The sequence below is a fragment of the Rutidosis leptorrhynchoides genome, chromosome 11 (assembly GCF_046630445.1).
Source record: "Rutidosis leptorrhynchoides isolate AG116_Rl617_1_P2 chromosome 11, CSIRO_AGI_Rlap_v1, whole genome shotgun sequence".
NCBI lineage: Eukaryota > Viridiplantae > Streptophyta > Magnoliopsida > Asterales > Asteraceae > Rutidosis > Rutidosis leptorrhynchoides.
Window position 1 is genome coordinate 185,518,663 of NC_092343.1, and position 24,957 is coordinate 185,543,619.

Here is a 24,957-nt window from a genome sequence, read left to right on the forward strand (position 1 = left end):
AAATTAATAATAACAATGTTAATATCAAATATAATGATAATTATTAATAATAGTTAATAATAATATCAATAATAGTATTATTAATGAGGATACAAATAATGATTATTAATGATAAAGATAATAATAATATCTAATAATAATAATACTAGTAATAATGATATAACAACTTACATATTTTAAATTTTTATATCAATACATTATATATTTTAATAATATTAATAATACATATATTAATATTAATATTTACTACTAATAGTGAAAGTAATTATAATAGTATTAGTATAACATTTATATTTTTATATATTAGAATTACATATTATGTATTGTTTAATGTTTATATAATAACATATATTTAATATTTATACATTTTATCGATTTACATATAATAATATTTATGTTTATACATCATATACATATTCAAGTTACTATATATATAATTAGGTCTTACATAACCAGTTTTATTACTTATATGATTGTATTAGTTACATACATTAAAATAATTAAACTCAAAGCATAACCTTATTCATTTAATACATTGTTAATCGTTGGCAACTATGTATTTTCATCCTACTCTCTTTATTTGAATAAACAGTTTTAAATAATAATTTTATTTATAATATATAATTTATTTACATGTATAGTTATTTATATATATATTTCTATTTACGATAAAATGGTTCGTGAATCATTGAAAATAGTCAATGGTTAAATGTATACATGAACACAGTTCAAAGGTTTTGAGACTTCAACATTACAGACTTTGCTTATCGTGTCAAAACCATATAAGATTCAAGTTTAAATTTGGTCAAAAATTCCCGGGTCATCACACAAACTATATATGGGTGTAACTCCATGTTGAAGTAATGGAGCAACTAACTGCAGTGCAGGACCGAAATCCACGATGCCTGGTCAAAAAGGAATTAGCGAATTCACAAATATGAACTAAAAACACGTAACAGACACAGGAAAAGAGACCAAAAATGTATAACACTTGTAAGCGCACCTAACGTATTATTGTAAGTTGTTGATGACGATGCTTCCAAATTACACCTGCGCATAGCTATCCGCTTTGCCGTTTATTGCACGGAGACTACATCATTGGGTGCATCTGTTTTGTCATCCTTTTTTTTTCTTTTTCTCGTAGCTCTCACCATTATAATCAGCAACACAATTATGAAGACAAAAAAAATAACAGCACTATAGAGACGAAGCATTCCATCAACGAACGGTGGCACACACTACCGAAGGAACAACATAGCCCAAGCTAACAACATATTAAATAACTGAAAAGCCAAACAAATTACCTGGAACGATGATCTGCAATTGCACGGACCTGAATTAAAGACAATAATTTTTAAAGATGTTAATATGAATTAATAAATCCTATTACAATTTATTTCTAAGATTACTGGGAAAAACAATTATCAAAAACAAAATATAAACGAATAAACTCCATTTCATTTGCTTTCTGTTTCCTAGGTTATTTGTAAACAAAAGTTTTTGAAGTTCTAACTAACAAATTTATGCTAACTTTTCAAACCAATTTGTACATAATGGTGCTATTTTGGTGCTTCATATATTGTTTGCAAACAAAAATTCAGGAAGGTCTAAATAACAAATTTATGTTAACTATCGAGACTAATTTACACATAATGTTACTTTTTTCCTGTTTCATATATTGTTTGTAGCCAATAGTTTAGGAAGTTCTAAATAACAAATTTATGTTAACTGTCACACTAATTTGAACATAATGGTGCTATTTTGGTGTTTCATACACAGATACATAGATATTATTAATTCAAGTTAAATACGTTTAAAAAAAAGCATAAACATGTTGTTCCGAATTTCTGCAATGGAAGTTAAAAAAACATAAACATGCTAACCAAAAAGAGGCTATAATAACAAATACATACTCTGTTAAAACATACACATATACATACATATTTTCAATCGGAGTTAAATACGTTATCTTCGGGAAATTTGCAATGGAATTTAAAAAAACGCAAACTATTTCACACACCATAATTCAAACACCTCAAAAAAAATTAACATAAACATAGTAAGCTGAAGAGGTTGTAAATCATGTGCATTCGACTCATACAAATGGAACCTATTATCAACATCCAGCAATCAATAATAATCAATAATGTTGATTAAGAAATTCAATACCGACCATTAATCAAGAAATAGAATACCAAATACCTGTGCTGGAAAACTGTAACACCCCGTCAAAAAATCATTAACGGCGATGTTAACTCTCGTCCCAGTGCTTGGCTTGATTTCTATGTAATAGCAAAGTTTTACAGCGGAAGCAAAAAGTACCCGAGAATAAACATACTTTAAAAAGTCAACACGAGGTTGAGTGAGTTCATAGGTTTGTCATAATTAATGATTTTGATAATAGTAATAGATCACAAGATTTCAGTTTCCATAAATATCCTTACACCGCAGTGTAATAAAAAGATTCTACAACCATGGGCACCTGGTAACAAGCCTTAATGATAATAATATAATAATGAGTACCCCTGATGTCTATAGAGCACCGAATCAAGTGCGAAAAATACCCTCGAAGTACTAAACATCCGTTGACTGCTAGCGCGACTAGCCCGGATGGGGTTGTCAAACCCGATAGATCTATCAATAAGATTCGCGCCTACCAGTTCATAAACTAATAGATTAATGTTACCAAGCTAGGGGAATATTTGTGATTCTAACCCACGTATAATTAAGTTTAGTACTTGTATCTATTTTGTAAAACAGATATAAAACATTGCATGTATTCTCAGCCCAAAAATATATATTACAAAAGCATTTAAAAGGGAGCAAATGAAACTCACTATACGATATTGCGTAGTAAATATGTGTACGATGGCACTGAACAAGTGCAGAGTTGTCCTCGGATTCACGAACCTTAAAAGCTTTTTCTAAAAATATTGCCCAAGACGGGGCTCGAACCCGCGACCTCTCGCTCACACACAAACACCCAAACCAATTGCACTGCCTTGCCTTTTCTGTTTTAATACGATTCCTATATTTATTTAACCCATTTTCTGTACTCCTCATCTTCTTCCTTTCATCATTTTAACCATGGAACTTCAAAACTCAAAATAACGAATTCGGGGTTTCATTTATGACTTGTAAACAATATAAGACTTGAAAGGAAAGTTTTTAAATAACAAAAAAATAAAAAAAAATGGAATTGCACAGCTGCTGCTGTTCGCAAGTTTAAAAAAAAAGAAATTCAATTTTTGATTTTAAGCTTGTTTTAGGTCTTTCTTTCTTCACGAAATAGTTTGCAAATCATATATATAAACTATTGGAATCATCAGTTGAATCTAAAACATCAAAACGAACTCGAATTTTGCTATGAACAAATCGATTGACTTTTTTATTATAAACTTTGACTCCAAAATTAAGATTCGATAGGATGAATTGGAATTTGAGGTTTTGCAGATCGTTTGAACAAAATATTCCTAACAACACTGCATTATTAGATTTTGAAATAAAAATCGAAATCGAGGTTTGGCTGAAATGGATCAAGAACAGAATACGAGCTCTTTTTTTATATTTTTCTGTTTTCTTTTCAATTACTGCAACCAGTATATATTAATAATGATGATGTTATTCAGATGTGTAAAGCAAAATCTTTATCATTGGTTAGTGATAATAGATGTCGACATGAAGCACACACAAGAAGAAAAAAATTAAAAGTAGATAAAATAAAAAAAATGGAAACAGGTATAAAATATAAAAATAATATAAAAGCAGAATCATGGGTTTAAAAAAAATAAAAAGTTGATCAATGATATAAAAAAATAAACATATTCGTACATGTATCTTGACTTTTAATTTATTTTTAATTAATATTAATAATTAGTATTAATAATAATAATACTAATAATGATAATTATAATAATAATTATAATACTTTTAATATTATTAAGAGTAATACTACTAATAATAATATAAATAATAATAATATAAATGACAAAATTATTAATAATATCAATAACAATAGTACTAGTTATTATAAAATGATACAAATTCTAATATAAATTTTTATTACTTTAATAATAATAATAATAATAATAATAATAATAATAATAATAATAATAATAATAATAATAATAATAATAATAATAATAATAATAATAATAATAATAATAATCATAATCATAATCATAATCATAATCATAATGATGATAATAATACTAAAATGTTAAGATTACTAATGATAATAATATTATTAATACTTATAATAATAATGATAATGATTATAATACTTTTACATAAATAATAGATAATAATGATAATAATATTTTTAATATTAGTAATGATAATACTCTTAATAATAATAATAATAATAATAATAACATTGTTTTTGATCATAATAACAATACTGATATTAATTATTGATATACTGTTTAAAAAAGATAATAGTAATATTAATATATCACAGTAATGCGTAATTATTTATAAATGATTGTTCGTGAGTCGTCGGAACTAGTTGAAGTTAGGTTTAAATTTAGTCGAAATTTTCCGAGTTGTCATAGTACCTACCCGTTAAAAGAAATTTTGTCCCGAAATTTAGTTGTTGCCATCAATCGGCGTTGTCCGTACATAGACGAGGATATTTACGTTTTATTTGGTCTTCACGTTCCCAGGTATACTGGGGGCCTTTCGTGAATTCCAATGGATAGAATATTGTTTTGTTTCAAGCGTTTAAGTCATACGAACCATAATTTCTACAGGTTCTTCTATGCAGTGCATTTTATCATTAATGCAGAGGTTATCTAAAGGATTAACAAGAGTGTTATTTGACTAGGTTATCCCCAAAAGGAATGATGGTGCTATACAAGCATTTCAGTAAACTGAACACATGAAATGTGTTATGAATAGTATTGAGCTCATTTAAAACCTTGAGCGTTTATGCCGCAATATTAGGGCAGATAACAGAGAGGAGTTCGTGAAAATCACGATCATGAAATTTGATAGAGATCGTCATTGTTTACAACAAGAATGATGAATATGAGTTGAAAAATAGAGTTTTATCAACGTTGGGTAATATGAATGAAACGGTTCGATTACAGGAAGAGTATAAACGAAGCTATCATAAAAGATTGAAATTAGAAAATTAAATGTTCGTCTTAACTTTTGACGTAGCTAAAGTTGATTTCCGGAATTCAAGGGATTTAAAGAAATCTTCATAATCTTTATAAGATTTGATTTTTCGGTAATTAAGGAATTTTGAGATTTTCTTTGATTAAATGCGGTGAATTGCCTCGATTGCTGTGTTTGAAATTTTGCTATAAATTAGCTTCTTCCGTTTCATTATCTTCACCACTTCTATACTTTCTTCCTAAATTCATACTTCCAAAAGATTTGTTAATATGCTCAATCCCGTATTGATACTTGTTATTATATTGACCATATATGCAGTCATTCTTCTTTTTCATTTACCACCAGAGGAATCTGTTTACTTCTACTATGCCATTGGGGTTATAATGTTTTTAATTCTCCTGTGTCTTTACGTTGCAATACGTATTGATATACACGGTTTGTAATTTTGGTATCGTTCTCGGGCTTTATATTTTCCCTTATATGTCGGAGCTCTTTGCCTTTTTATTCTCTTCTCGACTCTAAGTAAAGCGAGTAATGGTCCAGATTTTGTAGGTATGAAGTTTCGAATGAACCTAATGTTCTAAGTAGAAAGGAACATAATATCATGATTTGATTTGTTAAATTACCAGAATTACTGAGGATAGAACTATCAAGAATATATGTTCTTGATATGTTCATAGGTTAAGTAGAATGTAAGAGTCGTGTAACATGGAAAATGATGATTATATAGTCTATGAATCATCATCTTCCATTAAAATTTAGCATGACTTACTCTAATATAATCACGTTGGCCTGACATCATTATATTATACTAACCCATGCTTCAATTCCCAACACTACTTCAAATCATTCATAATTTTATACTTAGGTTTTACAGACGTTTCCAATATAATGCAATACAGATAGCACGAAGAGGTATATAATTTCGGACGAGAATATTTATGAAAATATCTTCAAAAATATCGAAGATATTTATGATGATATTTTGGAATTTCTAAGTTCGAAAGTTGATGAAGAAAATTTTTTCGCAAGCTTTTAACATGACTTCGGAGCAAGATATTCTCTAAAGATTTCATCGGATCCAGAATTACCTAGATTCTTTGAATATAGGGTTTGGTCCTTGTATTTGTCCTTGGTCTCCTTCATGATTAGCTCAATCCGTTTTTCAGTTCCAAATCTGAGCTTTTTCAATACGTCATTCTTTATCATCAAACTTTTGACCATTAAGACTATTTATAGCTTTTGCTGCTTTGTCAGCATTCTCAAGGTTAACGAATCTGAATCACTGATTATCAATCCGAGATGGTTTCAAGAAATTTTATTTTTAGATGATTAAACGCTGATTGTAATCGCCAACAGATCTAATGGTTGACGAATAGGCGTTGTTGACTTTAAAAGTAATGAATGATTTTTTTGGTGGTTTGATGTGATAATTCATCATAGAATACGAATGAATATAATTTATGAATGTAGTGATCTTTAGGAAGATAACATCTGCTAAAGCTTTACTTGAATTCTGATATGTCCAAATCAGAATATGTAATTGAATTTGTATGAAAAATGGCTGTTCTTTAGTGAACGGATACATATGTGGATGTAAGTAGTATAGTTACTGATTATTGAATCGGAATTTGAAGAATGTACAATGTAACATATTAATGTGAGATATAAATATTTCTCGGGTATTACCTACCCGTTAAAATATTTTCACAATTAACAGTTTGTACAAAAGAGAAGATATACGTTCATATATGTATTCTTCAGATATAATATAGATTTAATGAGTTAATATAATATTAAACTCATTTGATTTACGGTTGAAATGAGAATTAATAATCTCCAAAGCTTTAGAGATTTTATAATTGTCGCGAAATATTTCGCTAATGAAGTTATGAATCAATATTTCATCGTTCATTGTTATTGATATACCTCGGTATATGATGTTGACGCTCGTGGAATTCTTGTGAAATTCGCAAGGCACGAATAATGTTTTCTAAAAAGTTTCGAGTACATCGAAAATGAAAGTGTAAAATCAAACATGTATTTGAATAATACACTTGGTTTATTATGAAATGGAGTTTATTGTGCTGAAACAGTGATTAACGATTGTTAAGTTATTAACGAAGGATGTACATCATAGCATATTAGTGATATGAATTAACCAAGTAGTACATACTTGTTAAGATTCACAAGTAATAGCTTAATACGAAAAGATTTATTATTGTTCCAATCCATATATATAAAGTATACATATATAATTCTTCAGGAAAAATGAGTCAATACATCTTAACTCATTATTACTAATATTCCTTGGTATCTATGGGGCGTATGATGTTGATATCCGAGGTATCGAGTGCGATGTTGAGGCGTGGGATGCGGATGTTGTTGTTGGTGATGCTGGTGCTGTTGGTGGTGATGCTGTCGGTGCTGGTTATGCTGCTGATGCTGCTAATGCTCTTAGATTTTACACCATATTCTCTAGAGCCACTACTCAAGCGCGGAGCTCGTTGACTTCTGCTATTATTCCGGTGGCGGTTCGGACAAGCGGGTGAATAAGATCTAAAATTCTGGATATTAGAAATTCGTGGCGGGATATCCTGGAAATGAGGGTGAAAATGGTGTTCCGGATTGGTTCGTCGGTAAGTGCTTCTGGTTCTTCGCCAATAGGGAAATGAGGTGGGTGAAAAGGATCACCTTCTTCACTTCTCCATTGATTGAGTCAACTACGAACCCACCCCCAATTCATCCAAAATAGATGATGGCTAATTGGTTCGTTTGTTCCGGTTACGCTGCCATTGGAGCTCGAGGAGTTCGAAGAATCCATATTATGTGTTTGGAATAGGGTTTGATATGAAATGAGTGTTGAATACTGAATGGTATATTCGTCTCCTTGAATACGTATATATAGCAAAAAGATTTCCATAATTTACGGAGGAAATTTAGGAAAAGTGTTAGACAAAGTATATTGGGATAGATATGATAAGATATGATTTGTCTATACTCCATTTATGCAATAATTGCAGTATGACGTGTCTAGATTAAAAATGATAAGTATGTAATCAGATAAACTTCCCATTAAAGATTTTTAATTCGTAATGGCCTATGCAGCTCTGGTACCAACTGTAACACCCCGTCAAAAAAATTCAATGATCAAAAATAACGAGAAAGCAAAGATTTTAAAAGTAATGAATATGATGACGTTATAATGTCTTTGAGTTTCTCGATAACTCAATGACATTTTCCGGTTCGCAAACCGATGCATAAAGGCATAAGGCATATAGGTACGTAGTATAACAGGGAGGTTATATAGTAACAAATATAGGAGTTTCAAAAATCATGGATAATATTTCATGTAATACATAGAATCATGATAGATGACATAGGAATGTCGAAAATTTCAATAATCATGAGTGACAGCCCTCGGTTTAACCAACCGAGGTGGTTTTATAAAGATAATGCGTGTGAGTTATAATATATTGTGAATCACAATGGGAGTTCCTCCCGGAATGACAGAATAAAAGATATGCATATATATATGATGCAACTAATAATGTTCTAAAGCTATAGGTCAGGCTGTAGACTAGACTTTAATGCACCCTATTAATCTGGGTTATCCACATTAAACTGCCTAATTCCCTACAACCACCGCTCTGATACCAACTGTAACACCCCGTCAAAAAACCATTAACGGCGATGTTAACTCTGGTCCCAGTGCTTGGCTTGACTTCTATGTAACAGTAAAGTTTTACAGCGGAAGCAAAAAGTACTTGAGAATAAACATGCTTTAAAAAGTCAACACGAGGTTGAGTGAGTTCATAGGTTTGTCATAATTAATGATTTTGATAATAGTAATAGATCACAAGATTTCAGTTTCTATAAATATCCTTACACCGCAGTGTAATAAAAAGATTATACAACCATGGGCACCTGGTAACAAGCCTTAACGATAATAATATAATAATGAATACCTCTGATGTCTATAGAGCACCGAATCAAGTGCAAAAAATACCCTCGAAGTACTAAACATCCGTTGACTGCTAGCGCGACTAGCCCGGATGGGGTTGTCAAACCCGATAGATCTATCAATAGGATTCGCGCCTTCCAGTTCATAAACCAATAGATTAATGTTACCAAGCTAGGGGAATATTTGTGATTATAACCCACGTAGGATTAAGTTTAGTACTTGTATCTATTTTGTAAAACAGATATAAAACATTGCATGTATTCTCAGCCCAAAAATATATATTGCAAAAGCATTTAAAAGGGAGCAAATGAAACTCACTATACGATATTTCGTAGTAAATATGTGTACGATGGCACTGAACAAGTGCAGAGTTTTCCTCGGATTCACGAACCTTAAAAGCTTTTTCTAAAAAATATTGCCCAAGACGGGGCTTGAACCCGCGACCTCTCGCTCACACACAAACACCCAAACCAATTGCTCTGCCTTGCCTTTTCTGTTTTAATACGATTCCTATATTTATTTAACCCATTTTCTATACTCCTCATCTTCTTCATCTTCTTCCTTTCATCATTTTAACCATGGAACTTCAAAACTCAAAATAACGAATTCGGGGTTTCATTTATGACTTGTAAACAATATAAGACTTGAAAGGAAAGTTTTTAAATAACAAAAAAAATAAAAATAAAAAATGGAATTGCACAGCTGCTGCTGTTCGCAAGTTTAAAAAAAAAAAAATTCGATTTTTGATTTTAAGCTTGTTTTAGGTCTTTCTTTCTTCACGAAATAGTTTGCAAATCATATATGTAAACTATTGGAATTATCAATTGAATCTAAAACATCAAAACGAACTCGAATTTTGCTATGAACAAATCGATTGACTTTTTCATTATAAACTTTGACTCTAAAATTAAGATTCGATAGGATGAATTGGAATTTGAGGTTTTGCGGATAGTTTGAACAAAATATTCTAACAACACTGCATTATTAGATTTTGAAATAAAAATCGAAATCGAGGTTTGGCTAAAATGGAAGAACAGAATACGAGCTCTTTTTTTATATTTTTCTGTTTTCTTTTCAATTACTGCAACCAGTATATAATGATAATGATGATGTTATTCAGATGTGTAAAGTAGAATCTTTATCATTGTTTAGTGATAATAGATGTCGACATGAAGCACACACAAGAAGAAAAAAATTAAAAGTAGATAAAATAAAAAAAATGGAAGCAGGTATAAAATATAAAAATAATATAAAAGAAGAATCATGGGTTTAAAAAAAATAAAAAGCTGATCAATGATATAAAAAAAATAAACAGATTCGTACATGTATCTTGACTTTTAATTTATTTTTAATTAATATTAATAATTAGTATTAATAATAATAATACTAATAATGATAATTATAATAATAATAATAATAATACTTTTAATATTATTAAGAGTAATACTACTAATAATAATATAAATAATAATAATATAAATGACAAAATTATTAATAATATCAATAACAATAGTACTAGTTATTATAGAATGATAAAAATTCTAATATAAATTTTTATTACTTTCATAATAATAATAATAATAATAATAATAATAATAATAATAATAATAATAATAATAATAATAATAATAATAATAATAATAATACTAATACTAAAATGATAAGATTACTAATGATAATAATATTATTAATACTTATAATAATAATGATAATGATTATAATACTTTTACATAAATAATAGATAATAATGATAATAATATTGATAATAATAATATTTTTAATATTAGTAATGATAATACTCCTAATAATAATAATAATAACATTGTTTTTAATCATAATAACAATACTGATAATAATGATATTAATTATTGATATATTGTTTAAAAAAGATAATAGTAATATTAATATATCACAGTAATGCGTAATTATTTACAAATGATTGTTCGTGAGTCGTCGGAACTAGTTGAAGTTAGGTTTAAATTTAGTCAAAATTTTCCGGGTTGCAATAAAAACCGAAGCCTGGATTAGAGAGAAAATAGAGGTTTCCTTGCAATACGAAAACTGGAATAAGAGTTGGAATTGGAGAAGATATTAGAGTTGTAAACAAAGAAGCATGTTATTGATCAAGGCTGAGGTGTCCAAGGTATGGGAAGTATGGCACAACAATACCTGTTTGTACAGATGATGAAGCAACCCCTCGTGCTCTTTTTTTAAATAATATTTCTGGTTCGGACCGTTCAGCACTTCCTTCCCGGTTCGCAATTTGGACCGGTGCAAAAGATGAGCAGTAGCAAGCTGTGAGAGGAGGGAGACAGTTGGACCAATGGGAAGCCAAGAAAAGGACTGTTGTTAGTATGTGTATAATGCACTCTATTTTTATTCGATAAATTATAACCGGTCCATATCCATATATTTATAATAATGGAAATAATATGATATCATACAAACTTTTGAATACCTCACCCAATCTGTTTATCACAAACCATATGTGTATTATAATATGATAAAAGTTTTAAACATACGTGACTAGGTGTTAAAAACCCATATCCGTCTAATCAATTGGATTGAATCATATTATATACCACAGATTTTATAAACCAAGTATAAAAGTTGTTTATATCCCAAATAAAATTAACAAGTCAATTTGTCGTAAAGAAAAACTTTGACCATCGGAAACTTTGCAAAATTTTGTTCACAAATATGTTGTGACACAATACCCTTAGGTTAACAAGTTCTTCCCCAAATTATTTATTAATATCGTATGTTTTAAAGAGGCTGGTAAAATAGGTGTACCATAATAAATAAACACACTCATGTATATTAACGAGATATGATATGATCTTTTCATTAATCCTTTAAAAGGAAAAAAGAACATTCAGTTTGTAATAGCGAAACAAATAAAATCATGTTTATTAAAGCATACATCGTCACTTTAATTATCAACGTACAGTAGCATGTATGACAGGTTAGTTTATATAAGCATTTAATTAAATCCGATTATTTAAACCATCTCAGTTTCGTGAAACATGAAATCTGTTTAAGTTTGTAAGAATATAGTATACGAAACTGAAACAATTATACATATTATCACAAACGTAATAATCATATAGACAATATGTATAATAAATAATCATAATAAGAACGGAAAAAGATAGAACGATCTAACCGATTTGACGATCTAACCGAATTGAAGGGTTGAACCGGGCTTGTGTTTGACACAATTCCCTTAAACTTCGACGTCTGTTCCCAGGGTACACCGACTCGGAGCAGCGTACTGTCGGACTTGAACACTTGCCTGAAAGGTAACCAGAACAGGAAGACCTTGTTGCAGCTGAGAGAGAAAAACTAATTGTGTTTGTGCTCTCTAGTTTTTGGTGTGTTTTTCAACAAAGCCTAAAGGCTTTATTTATAGTGGAGACTTAGGCTATCAGTTTGTTCCCACTTTCGATGTGGGACAACTCCAATTCTTTACTTATTCTTTCAAGTTAACAACCAAACTAGCAACTTAGAGACTCGATATCTCATTCACCATTAATCCGTTTTGGACACACTTTAGTTCGTTGTAAAGCCCTCGTTAGAGGCTACAAAACTCACTAACTAGTCATTAATATATATCACTTTGTCATATATTAAATTGTGTCCAAATGTTGGTGAAAACACACTTTTCAACACAATTTTTCCAACATTTTCAATGTAGTATTTTTGAATATTGATTTTAAACTCATTGACATCTGACTTTTGTTCTTCATTTTAATATATATATATATATATATATATATATATATATATATATATATATATATATATATATATATATATATATATATATATATATATATATATATAGTGAGGATCCATGGAGAACTCATGGTAGTAGAGAACTCATGGAACTCGTGCAGATTCACTAAATCTGCGTGCAGATTCACATATTTTTTTTTTCAGATTTTTTTTTCTGTTCAGATTTTTTTTTTTTTTTTGCAGATTCAGTCAATCTGCGTGCAGATTGACGATTTTTTCCAGTTTTTTTTTTTTTTTTTACAGATCGACTTTTTTCAGTTTTTTTTATGCAGATTGAGTCAATCTGCGTGCAGATTGAGTCAATCTGCGTTTTTTTTTTGCAGATCGACTTTTTCTGTGCAGATTTGACTTTTTTTTTGTGCAGATTGACGTTTTTTTGCAGTAATTTTTTTTTTTGCAGATTCACTTTTTTTTCTGTGCAGATTCGCTGTTTTTTTTTTGCAGTTTTTTTTTTTGCAGTTTGTATTTTTTTTTTTCATAGATTGAAGCTCAATCTTCACATATATTGAAGTTCAATCTATGAGTTCTATGGGTTCTCTACATACTCTAGTTCTCTAGGAATTCGTTCAATATATATATATATATATATATATATATATATATATATATATATATATATATATATATATATATATATATATATATATATATATATATATATATATATATATATATATATATATATATATATATATATCAGTTATATTGTTATCTTGACTAACATTTAATTGTATATTTAAAATATCTTTTGCTTGCAATAGTTTATTTTAACTATAGATATGTTTTAATTCACGTTTAATGGTTAATAAGTGTAAAAAAAGTAAGGAATTGGTGAATAAATGCTTATGAACTATATTCAATGTATATGAGTCTTAGATCAGTGTTCAATCAGTTTATTGTCTATTCAATAGTTACATAATTTAGAGGTTACAACATATGATGTTAGACATGTAGTTTCTGGTACAGGTTTTATTAACCGATATTAATTTTTTAGCTTTTGTGTTTCCTTATACATATTATTATCGGAAGCTATGGGTATGTATCGGATAACATCATGATGTACATAAGATTTTGTGTGATTATTTACGTTTGTTATTTGGTTTTACATAAATATGCAACGACGTACTCATCAACGATCTTAACCAACTCGATGATTGAATCGTTCAATACATTAACATCAAAATCTTGAAATTATTAGTAGAGAATAAAGTTTATACATGCAAAACAAATTACTTGATTATATGTTTTGTGGATGTAACAAATGAATTTAATGTCTAATTTATATAAGCTCAACTTATAATAAAAGTACGATAATTTTGACTTACGTTACATGGTAAATGATTATATTGTGGTTATTATTTGGACAAATAATTTATCAATGTAAGTAGTTTTAAACTTTAACAAGCTTATGATCACATGTATATAAATACAACATGCGCTATAACACGTGACTCAAATGTACAATTTCTCAAAAAGCACGTATGCATAAAATCTTAATTAGACACATGCAGATTGAGACCAACATCAAGTTTCACTACACGATCAATATATATTTAGCCAACTCTTGCCCGACACTAACGATTCAATACGTAAATTTTAAAATATTGAAATTCGGGACAAGTCGTGCAACGCACGGGCATTGCCCACTAGTTCATTATGAGTACTCACATTAGAACATGTATATCTAATTTAATAAACATACAAATTAAACATTAAATTTGTTATAATCTAAGTAAATTTAACAAATTATGTTCTATCTTTGACAAATATTACACGTTTTGGTGGAAGGATTTTAATGTATTTCATGTTATATTTCTTTTTGTAATATTAAGTTGTCATTACATATTAGAAAATATTATAACATTTCTAAAATATTAAATAGATATCCATTAACCCGCTTAATATATTAGTTATGGATAGAGATGGATAAATTAAAATTAGATGGAATTGGATATAGATGTGGATGAACAAAAATTAAATGGATATGAATATGGGTATGGCGTCACCCGATCCATATCCAATTCATTGTCATCCCTAGTTGTGATATTTATATTCTCATATAATGTGTTAGATCCAAGCCTCACTAAGTGCATATTTTGAGGTGGCCATAAAAATGATCGAAAATGATGACGAAATAACATGATTATTATGTGTACATCTAAGTATAAGAGGTCGAAAACAGTCATGAGAAAACTCGATTAAACTGCAGACATTTGAGTAAAAATATTCATAAGATTGAGAAAACTCTTTAGACTTTTAAAAGTCTTTATTTCTTAAATTTTTTTGTGTTACATAATATTTGATGAAATTTATATGAATATATTAAGTTTATATATACTTTCATTTGATATAACTTTTATCAAATATTATATAACACAAAATAAATTATTCGTAGTCAAAGTTATGAAATAAAGACTTGAAGATCTCAAGAAGTGTATAATTGTACATTGGATCAGTGACCGACGTGTAAGATATTACTAGTTGTCTAGGATGTCAGTAGGTACAGATGGGGTAAGAATTATACCTCCCAATTTGGAAGACGTTGTACAACAATTTGTAAGTGTATTGTTTTTTGTATTGTACTATATATATACAATTGTTTTATTGATTGATAATAATCATTTCATAATCATTTAACATCTAATTCATAGGTAGAGTTGGACCAAAGCAAGTTGATAGAACTTGAAAGCTAGAACCGGGATTTGATCTTTTAATGACAGTCGTAGGAGAGGAGCATCGTGTGCGTACTAGGGTGGTTGGCTACACCACTAGTTGGAGGAAAGGTTTGAAAAAACATTTGCTTAGAACAAGAAGAAGCGTGCGAGAAAAATTTGAATCTTATAAAAACAAAAGAATGAAGAATTTGATTCTTATATGAAAGGAATGGATGAAAAATTTGTTGAGCTTAAGTGGGGATTAGTTGGAGAAGATGAACCGAGGAGAAGTAGTTGTGCCACGGGAACACCAGAAGTGGATCAGTTGGACGAAATACAGGTAGTTTCTAAAGTTTCTAAAATTTCATTCTTAGTTTGAGTTTTGGTTGTGTTTATTGAATTTGTTAAATGTTTTTGTTAAATGTTTCTGAACTTGTTAATTGTTCTTGTTGAAAATGCTAACAGAATTTGTTAACTATTTGTTAACTGTTTTGGATTTTACTAATTGTTTTTGTTGAGAATGTTAACTGCATTTGTTAGTTTTTTTTTTTTTTTTGTTCAAAATGTTAATTGAATTTGTTAATTGTTTCTGAATTTCTTAACTTTTTTTGATCAACATGTTAACTGTTTCTAAATTTGTAAACGTGTCTTTTTTCTCAAAATGTTAATTGCATTTGTTAACTTTTCTTGTTCAAATGTTAACTGAATTTGTTATTTGGTCAAAATGTTAACTGAATCTGTGATTTTTGTGTTGTCGTAGGATCCAACTCAGTGTTATTTATTGTGTCTTTATGGGGTGCAAAGGATTCGCGTTGCTTTAGGGATGGTGCAACCGATCATGACCGAAAAAGTGGAAGTACTTGATGATCATGTAAGTGTGTTAGTGGACACCATGTATACCGGATATGAAAACTTTGATATTCCTGTGCCACCACCGACCCATACTAGTATGACTCTAGTTCAAGCTAAGGGTAGTTTAATTCGATAGCCAAGGAAGTACCTTGAAATCTATAAGGTACGTTTTAATGCATACGTTTTTTTAACAGTAAAGTTATATATATAAACGACTGAATATATATATATATATATATATATATATATATATATATATATATATATATATATATATATATATATATATATACAAATACAGTCATGTATATATGTATATGTATATGTATATGTATATGTATATGTATATGTATATGTATATGTATATGTATATGTATCTGTATATGTATATGTATATGTATATATATATAACTATATATATGTATGTATAAGGAATATAACTGTATGTATATATAACGATACGTATGAAATGTCCTGTTCTTATTGATTAAAAACGTTCCATATTAATTGATTTCGTTGCGAGGTTTTGACCTCTATATGAGACGTTTTTCAAAGACTGCATTCATTTTAAAACAAACCATAGCCTTTATTTCATCAATAAAGGTTTAAAAAGCTTTACGTAGATTATCAAATAATGATAATCTAAAATATCCTGTTTACACACGACTATTACATAATGGTTTACAATACAAATATGTTACAACGAAATAAGTTTCTTGAATGCAGTTTTTACACAATATCATACAAGCATGGACTCCAAATCTTGTTCTTATTTAAGTATGCGACAGCGGAAGCTCTTAATAATCACCTGAGAATAAACATGCTTAAAACGTCAACAAAAAAATGTTGGTGAGTTATAGGTTTAACCTATATATATCAAATCGTAACAATAGACCACAAGATTTCATATTTCAATATACATCCCATACATAGAGATAAAAATCATTCATATGGTGAACACCTGGTAACCGACATTAACAATATGCATATATAAGAATATCCCCATCATTCCGGGACACCCTTCGGATATGATATAAATTTCGAAGTACTAAAGCATCCAGTACTTTGGATGGGGTTTGTTAGGCCCAATAGATCTATCTTTAGGATTCGCGTCAATTAGGGTGTCTGTTCCCTAATTCTTAGATTACCAGACTTAATAAAAAGGGGCATATTCGATTTCGATAATTCAACCATAGAATGTAGTTTCACGTACTTGTGTCTATTTTGTAAATCGTTTATAAAACCTGCATGTATTCTCATCCCAAAAATATTAGATTTTAAAAGTGGGACTATAACTCACTTTCACAGATTTTTACTTCGTCGGGATGTAAGACTTGGCCACTGGTCGATTCACGAACCTATAACAAATATGTACATATATATCAAAGTATGTTCAAAATATGTTTACAACACTTTTAATACATTTTGATGTTTTAAGTTCATTAAGTCAGCTATCCTCGTTAGTAACCTACAACTAGTTGTCCAAAGTTAGATGTACAGAAAAAAATTGATATATATTATTTGAATCAATCCACAACCCAGTGTATACACGTCTCAGGCTAGATCACAACTCAAAGTATATATATTTTTGGAATCAACCTCAACCCTGTATAGCTAACTCCCACATTACTGCATATAGAGTGTCTATGGTTGTTCCAAATAATATATACACATGGGTCGATATGATATGTCAAAACATTTGCATACGTGTCTATGGTATCCCAAGATTACATAATATATTAGAATACATGTATAATACAATATAAGTTAGCTAGGATATGATTAATATAGATTTGTTACCAATTTTCACGTTGCTACAACAAGAAAAATTATCCAATCTTGTTTTACCCATAACTTCTTCATTTTAAACCCGTTTTGAGTGAATCAAATTGCTATGGTTTCATATTGAACTCTATTTTATGAATCTAAACAGAAAAATTATAGGTTTTTAGTCATAAATATAAGTTACAAGTCGTTTTTGTAAAGGTAGTCATTTCAGTCGAAAGAACGACGTCTAGATGACCATTTTAGAAAACATACTTTCACTTTGAGTTTAATCATGATTTTTGGATATAGTTTCATGTTCATAATAAAAATCATTTTCCCAGAAGAACAACTTTTAAATCAAATTTTATCATAGTTTTTAATTAACTAACCCAAAACAGCCCGCGGTGTTACTACGACGGCGTATGTCCGGTTTTACAGTGTTCTTCGTGTTTCCAGGTTTTAAATCATTAAGTTAGCATATCATATAGATATAGAACATGTGTTTAGTTGATTTTAAAAGTCAAGTTAGAAGGATTAACTTTTGTTTGCGAACAAGTTTAGAATTAACTAAACTATGTTCTAGTGATTACAAGTTTAAACCTTCGAATAAGATAGCTTTATATGTATGAATCGAATGATGTTATGAACATCATTACTACCTTAAGTTTTCTGGATAAAGCTACTGGAAATGAGAAAAATGGATCTAGCTTCAAAGGATCCTTGGATGGCTTGAAAGTTCTTGAAGCAGAATCATGACACGAAAAACAAGTTCAAGTAAGATTTCCACTCGAAATAAGATTGTTATAGTTATAGAAATTAAATAAAAGTTTGAATATGAGTATTACCTTGTATTATAAAGATATCTTACTGTAAGTAAGAAAGATTTCTTGAGGTTGGATGATCACTCTACAAGATTGGAAGTAAGCTAGCAAACTTGGAAGTATTCTTGATTTTATGAAACTAGAACTTGTAGAATTTATGAAGAACACTTAGAACTTGAAGATAGAACTTGAGAGAGATCAATTAGATGAAAAAAATTGAAGAATGAAAGTGTTTTTAGGTGTTTTTGGTCGTTGGTGTATGGATTAGATATAAAGGATATGTAATTTTGTTTTCATGTAAATAAGTCATGAATGATTACTCATATTTTTGTAATTTTATGAGATATTTCATGCTAGTTGCCAAATGATGGTTCTCACATGTGTTAGGTGACTCATATGGGCTGCTAAGAGCTGATCATTGGAGTGTATATACCAATAGTATATACATCTAAAAGTTGTGTATTGTACGAGTACGAATACGGGTGCATACGAGTAGAATTGTTGATGAAACTGAACGAGGATGTAATTGTAAGCATTTTTGTTAAGTAGAAGTATTTTGATAAGTGTCTTGAAGTCTTTCAAAAGTGTATGAATACATATTAAAACACTACATGTATATACATTTTAACTGAGTCGTTAAGTCATCGTTAGTCGTTACATGTAAGTGTTGTTTTGAAACCTTTAGGTTAACGATCTTGTTAAATGTTGTTAACCCAATGTTTATAATATCAAATGATATTTTAAATTATTATATTATCATGAAATTATGATGTACGAATATCTCTTAATATGATATATATAAATTAAATATCGTTACAACGATAATCGTTACATATATGTCTCGTTTCAAAATCATTAAGTTAGTAGTCTTGTTTTTACATATGTAGTTCATTATTAATATACTTAATGATATGTTTACTTATCATAATATCATGTTAACTATATATATAACCATATATATGTCATCATATAGTTTTTACAAGTTTTAACGTTCGTGAATCACCGGTCAACTTGGGTGGTCAATTGTCTATATGAAACCTATTTCAATTAATCAAGTCTTAACAAGTTTGATTGCTTAACATGTTGGAAACACTTAATCATGTAAATAACAATTTCATTTATTATATATATAAACATGGAAAAGTTCAGGTCACTACAGTACCTACCAGTTAAATAAATTTCGTCCCGAAATTTTAAGCAGTTGGAGGTGTTGACGTATCTTCTGGAAATAAATGCAGGTATTTCTTCTTCATCTGATCTTCTCGTTCCCAGGTGAACTCAGGTCCTCTACGAGCATTCCATCGAACCTTAACAATTGGTATCTTGTTTTTCTTAAGTCTTTTAACCTCACGATCTATTATTTCGACGGGTTCTTCGATGAATTAAAGTTTTTCGTTGATTTGAATTTCATCTAACGGAACAGTGAGATCTTCTTTAGCAAAACATTTCTTCAAATTCGAGACGTGGAAAGTGTTATGTACAGCCGCGAGTTGTTGAGGTAACTCAAGTCGGTAAGCTACTGGTCCGACACGATCAATAATCTTGAATGGTCCTATATACCTTGGATTTAATTTCCCTCGTTTACCAAATCGAACAACGCCTTTCCAAGGTGCAACTTTAAGCATGACCATCTCTCCAATTTCAAATTCTATATCTTTTCTTTTAATGTCAGCGTAGCTCTTTTATCGACTTTGGGCGGTATTCAACCGTTGTTGAATTTGGATGATCTTCTCGGTAGTTTCTTGTATTATCTCCGGACTCGTAATCTGTCTATCCCCCACTTCACTCCAACAAATCGGAGACCTGCACTTTCTAACAATAAGGTGCTTCAAACGGTGCCATCTCAATGCTTGAATGGTAGCTGTTGTTGTAGGAAAATTCTGCTAACGGTAGATGTCGATCCCAACTGTTTTCGAAATCAATAACACATGCTCGTAGCATGTCTTCAAGCGTTTGTATCGTCCTTTCACTCTGCCCATCAGTTTGTGGATGATAGGCAGTACTCATGTCTAGACGAGTCCCTAATGCTTGCTGTAATTTCTGCCAGAATCTTAAAATAAATCTGCCATCCCTATCAGAGATAATAGAGATTGGTATTCCATGTCTGGAGACGACTTCCTTCAAATACAGTCGTGCTAACTTCTCCATCTTGTCATCTTCTCTTATTGGCAGGAAGTGTGCTGATTTGGTGAGACGATCAACTATTACCCAAATAGTATCAAAACCACTTGCAGTCCTTGGCAATTTAGTGATGAAATCCATGGTAATGTTTTCCCATTTCCATTCTAGGATTTCGGGTTGTTGAAGTAGACCTGATGGTTTCTGATGCTCAGCTTTGACCTTAAAACACGTCAAACATTCTCCTACGTATTTAGCAACATCGGCTTTCATACCCGGCCACCAAAAATGTTTCTTGAGATCCTTGTACATCTTCCCCGTTCCAGGATGTATTGAGTATCTGGTTTTATGAGCTTCTCTAAGTACCATTTCTCTCATATCTCCAAATTTTGGTACCCAAATCCTTTCAGCCCTATACCGGGTTCCGTCTTCCAGAATATTAAGATGCTTCTCCGATCCTTTGGGTATTTCATCCTTTAAATTTTCCTCTTTTAAAACTCCTTGTTGCGCCTCCTTTATTTGAGTAGTAAGGTTATTGTGAATCATTATATTCATAGATTTTACTCGAATGGGTTCTCTGTCCTTCCTGCTCAAGGCGTCGGCTACCACATTTGCCTTCCCCGGGTGGTAACGAATCTCAAAGTCATAATCATTCAACAATTCAATCCACCTACGCTGCCTCATATTCAGTTGTTTCTGATTAAATATGTGTTGAAGACTTTTGTGGTCGGTATATATAATACTTTTGACCCCATATACGTAGTGCCTCCAAGTCTTTAATGCAAAAACAACCGCGCCTAATTCCAAATCATGCGTCGTATAATTTTGTTCGTGAATCTTCAATTGTCTAGACGCATAAGCAATCACCTTCATTCGTTGCATTAATACACAACCGAGACCTTGCTTTGATGCGTCACAATAAATCACAAAATCATCATTTCCTTCAGGCAATGACAATATAGGTGCCGTAGTCGGCTTTTTCTTCAATAACTGGAACGCTTTCTCTTGTTCATCCTTCCATTCAAATTTCTTCCCTTTATGCGTTAATGCAGTCAAGGGTTTTGCTATTCTGGAAAAGTCTTGGATGAACCTTCTGTAGTAACCAGCTAGTCCTAAAAACTAGCGTATGTGTTTCGGAGTTTTCGTGGTTTCCCACTTTTCAACAGTTTCTATCTTTGCCGGATCCACCTTAATACCTTCTTTGTTCACTATGTGACCGAGGAATTGAACTTCTTCCAACCAAAATGCACACTTTGAAAACTTAGCATACAATTCTTCCTTCCTCAATACTTCTAACACCTTTATCAAATGTTCACCGTGTTCTTGGTCATTCTTTGAGTAAATAAGTATGTCATCAATGAAAACAATGACAAACTTGTCAAGGTAAGGTCCACACACTCGGTTCATAAGGTCCATGAACACAGCTGGTGCATTAGTTAAACCAAACGGCATGACCATAAACTCGTAATGACCGTAACGTGTTCTAAAAGCAGTCTTTGGACTATCATCTTCTTTCACCTACATTTGATGATACCCGGAACGTAAGTCAATCTTTGAATAAACAGATGAGCCTTGTAGTTGATCAAATAAGTCATCGATTCTTGGTAGTGGGTAGCGGTTCTTAATGGTAAGTTTGTTCAACTCTCGGTAGTCGATACACAACCTGAATGTACCATCTTTCTTCTTGACAAACAAAACAGGAGCTCCCCACGGTGATGTGCTTGGTCGAATGAAACCATGCTCTAAAAGTTCTTGTAATTGGCTTTGCAGTTCTTTCATCTCACTGGGTGCGAGTCTGTAAGGAGCACGAGCTATTGGTGCAGCTCCTGGTACAAGATCTATTTGAAATTCAACGGATCGATGTGGGGGTAATCCCGGTAATTCTTTCGGAAATACATCGGGAAATTCTTTTGCGACGGGAACATCATTGATGCTCTTTTCTTCAGTTTGTACTTTCTCGACGTGTGCTAAAATAGCATAGCAACATTTTCTTATTAGTTTTTGTGCCTTCAAATTACTAATAAGATGTAGCTTCGTGTTGCCCTTTTCTCCGTACACCATTAAGGGTTTTCCTTTTTCTCGTATAATGCGAATTGTATTTTTGTAACAAACGATCTCTGCTTTCACTTCTTTCAACCAGTCCATACCGATTATCACATCAAAACTCCCTAACTCTACTGGTATCAAGTCAATCTTAAATGTTTCGCTAACCAGTTTAATTTCTCGATTCCGACATATATTATCTGCTGAAATTAATTTACCATTTGCTAATTCAAGTAAAAATTTACTATCTAATGGCGTCAATGGACAACTTAATTTAGCACAAAAATCTCTACTCATATAGCTTCTATCCGCACCCGAATCAAATAAAACGTAAGCAGATTTATTGTCAATAAGAAACGTACCCGTAACAAGCTCCGGGTCTTCCTGTGCCTCTGCCGCATTAATATTGAAAACTCTTCCACGGCCTTGTCCATTCGTGTTCTCCTGGTTCGGGCAATTTCTAATAATGTGGCCCGGTTTTCCACATTTATAACAAACTACATTGGCATAACTTACTCCGACACTACTTGTTCTGCCATTACTCGTTCCGACACCATTTGTTCCTTTCGTTCTATTAACCCCTGGTCCGTAGACCTCACACTTCGCCGCGCTATGACCATTTCTTTTACACTTGTTGCAAAATTTGGTGCAGAACCCCGAGTGATACTTTTCACACCTTTGGCATAGCTGCTTCTGATTGTTGTTGTTGTTGCGGTTATTATTGTTGTTGGGATGATTGTTGTAGTTGCTGTTGTTGTTGTTGTGTTTGTTGTTGTTGTTGTTGTTGGGCCATTTGTTGTAGTTGCGATTGATGTTGCGATTGTTGGGATAGTTGTTGCGATTATTGTTGTAATTGTTGTTGTTGTTGTATTGGTGATTCTTATCCCCGTTTTCCTACCACTTTCTTTTGACTTGCTTCACATTGGCCTCTTCAGCAGTCTGTTCTTTAATTCTTTCTTCAATCTGGTTCACTAGTTTGTGAGCCATTCTACATGCCTGTTGTATGGAGGCGGGCTCGTGTGAACTTATATCTTCTTGGATTCTTTCCGGTAATCCTTTCACAAACGCGTCGATCTTCTCTTCCTTATCTTCGAACGCTCCCGGACACAATAGGTACAATTCTGTGAATCGTCTTTCGTACGTGGTAATATCAAATCCTTGGGTTCGTAACCCTCTAAGTTCTGTCTTGAGCTTATTGACCTCGGTTCTGGGACGGTACTTCTCGTTCATCAAGTGCTTGAATGCTGACCACGGTAGTGCGTAAGCATCATCTTGTCCCACTTGCTCTAGATAGGTATTCCACCATGTTAACGCAGAACCTGTGAAGGTATGCGTAGCGTACTTCACTTTGTTCTCTTCAATCCACTTACTTATGGCAAACACCAATTCGACCTTCTCGGTCCACCGTTTCAATCTGATCGGTCATTCAGTTCCATCAAATTCCAAAGGTTTGCAGGCAGTGAATTCTTTGTAGGTGCATCCTACACGATTTCCCGTACTGCTAGATCCAAGGTTATTGTTGGTATGTAGCGCAGCCTGTACTGCGGCTATGTTTGAAGCAAGAAAGGCACAAAATTCCTCTTCGCTCATATTCAAGGTGTGTCGAGTAGTCGGTGCCATTTCCTTCAAAATAGTCAAATGAAACGAGTTAATTATATAGAATATCAAGAGTAGTCAATAGTATTTCGTAGCGTAATATGAACTTATTTATAAAAGCTCTTTCTTCATATTAGCGTTTTATACTCTTTAATTCGGGTAGTACCTACCCGTTAAGTTCATACTTAGTAGCTAACATACCATTTCAACTACTACAATTCTA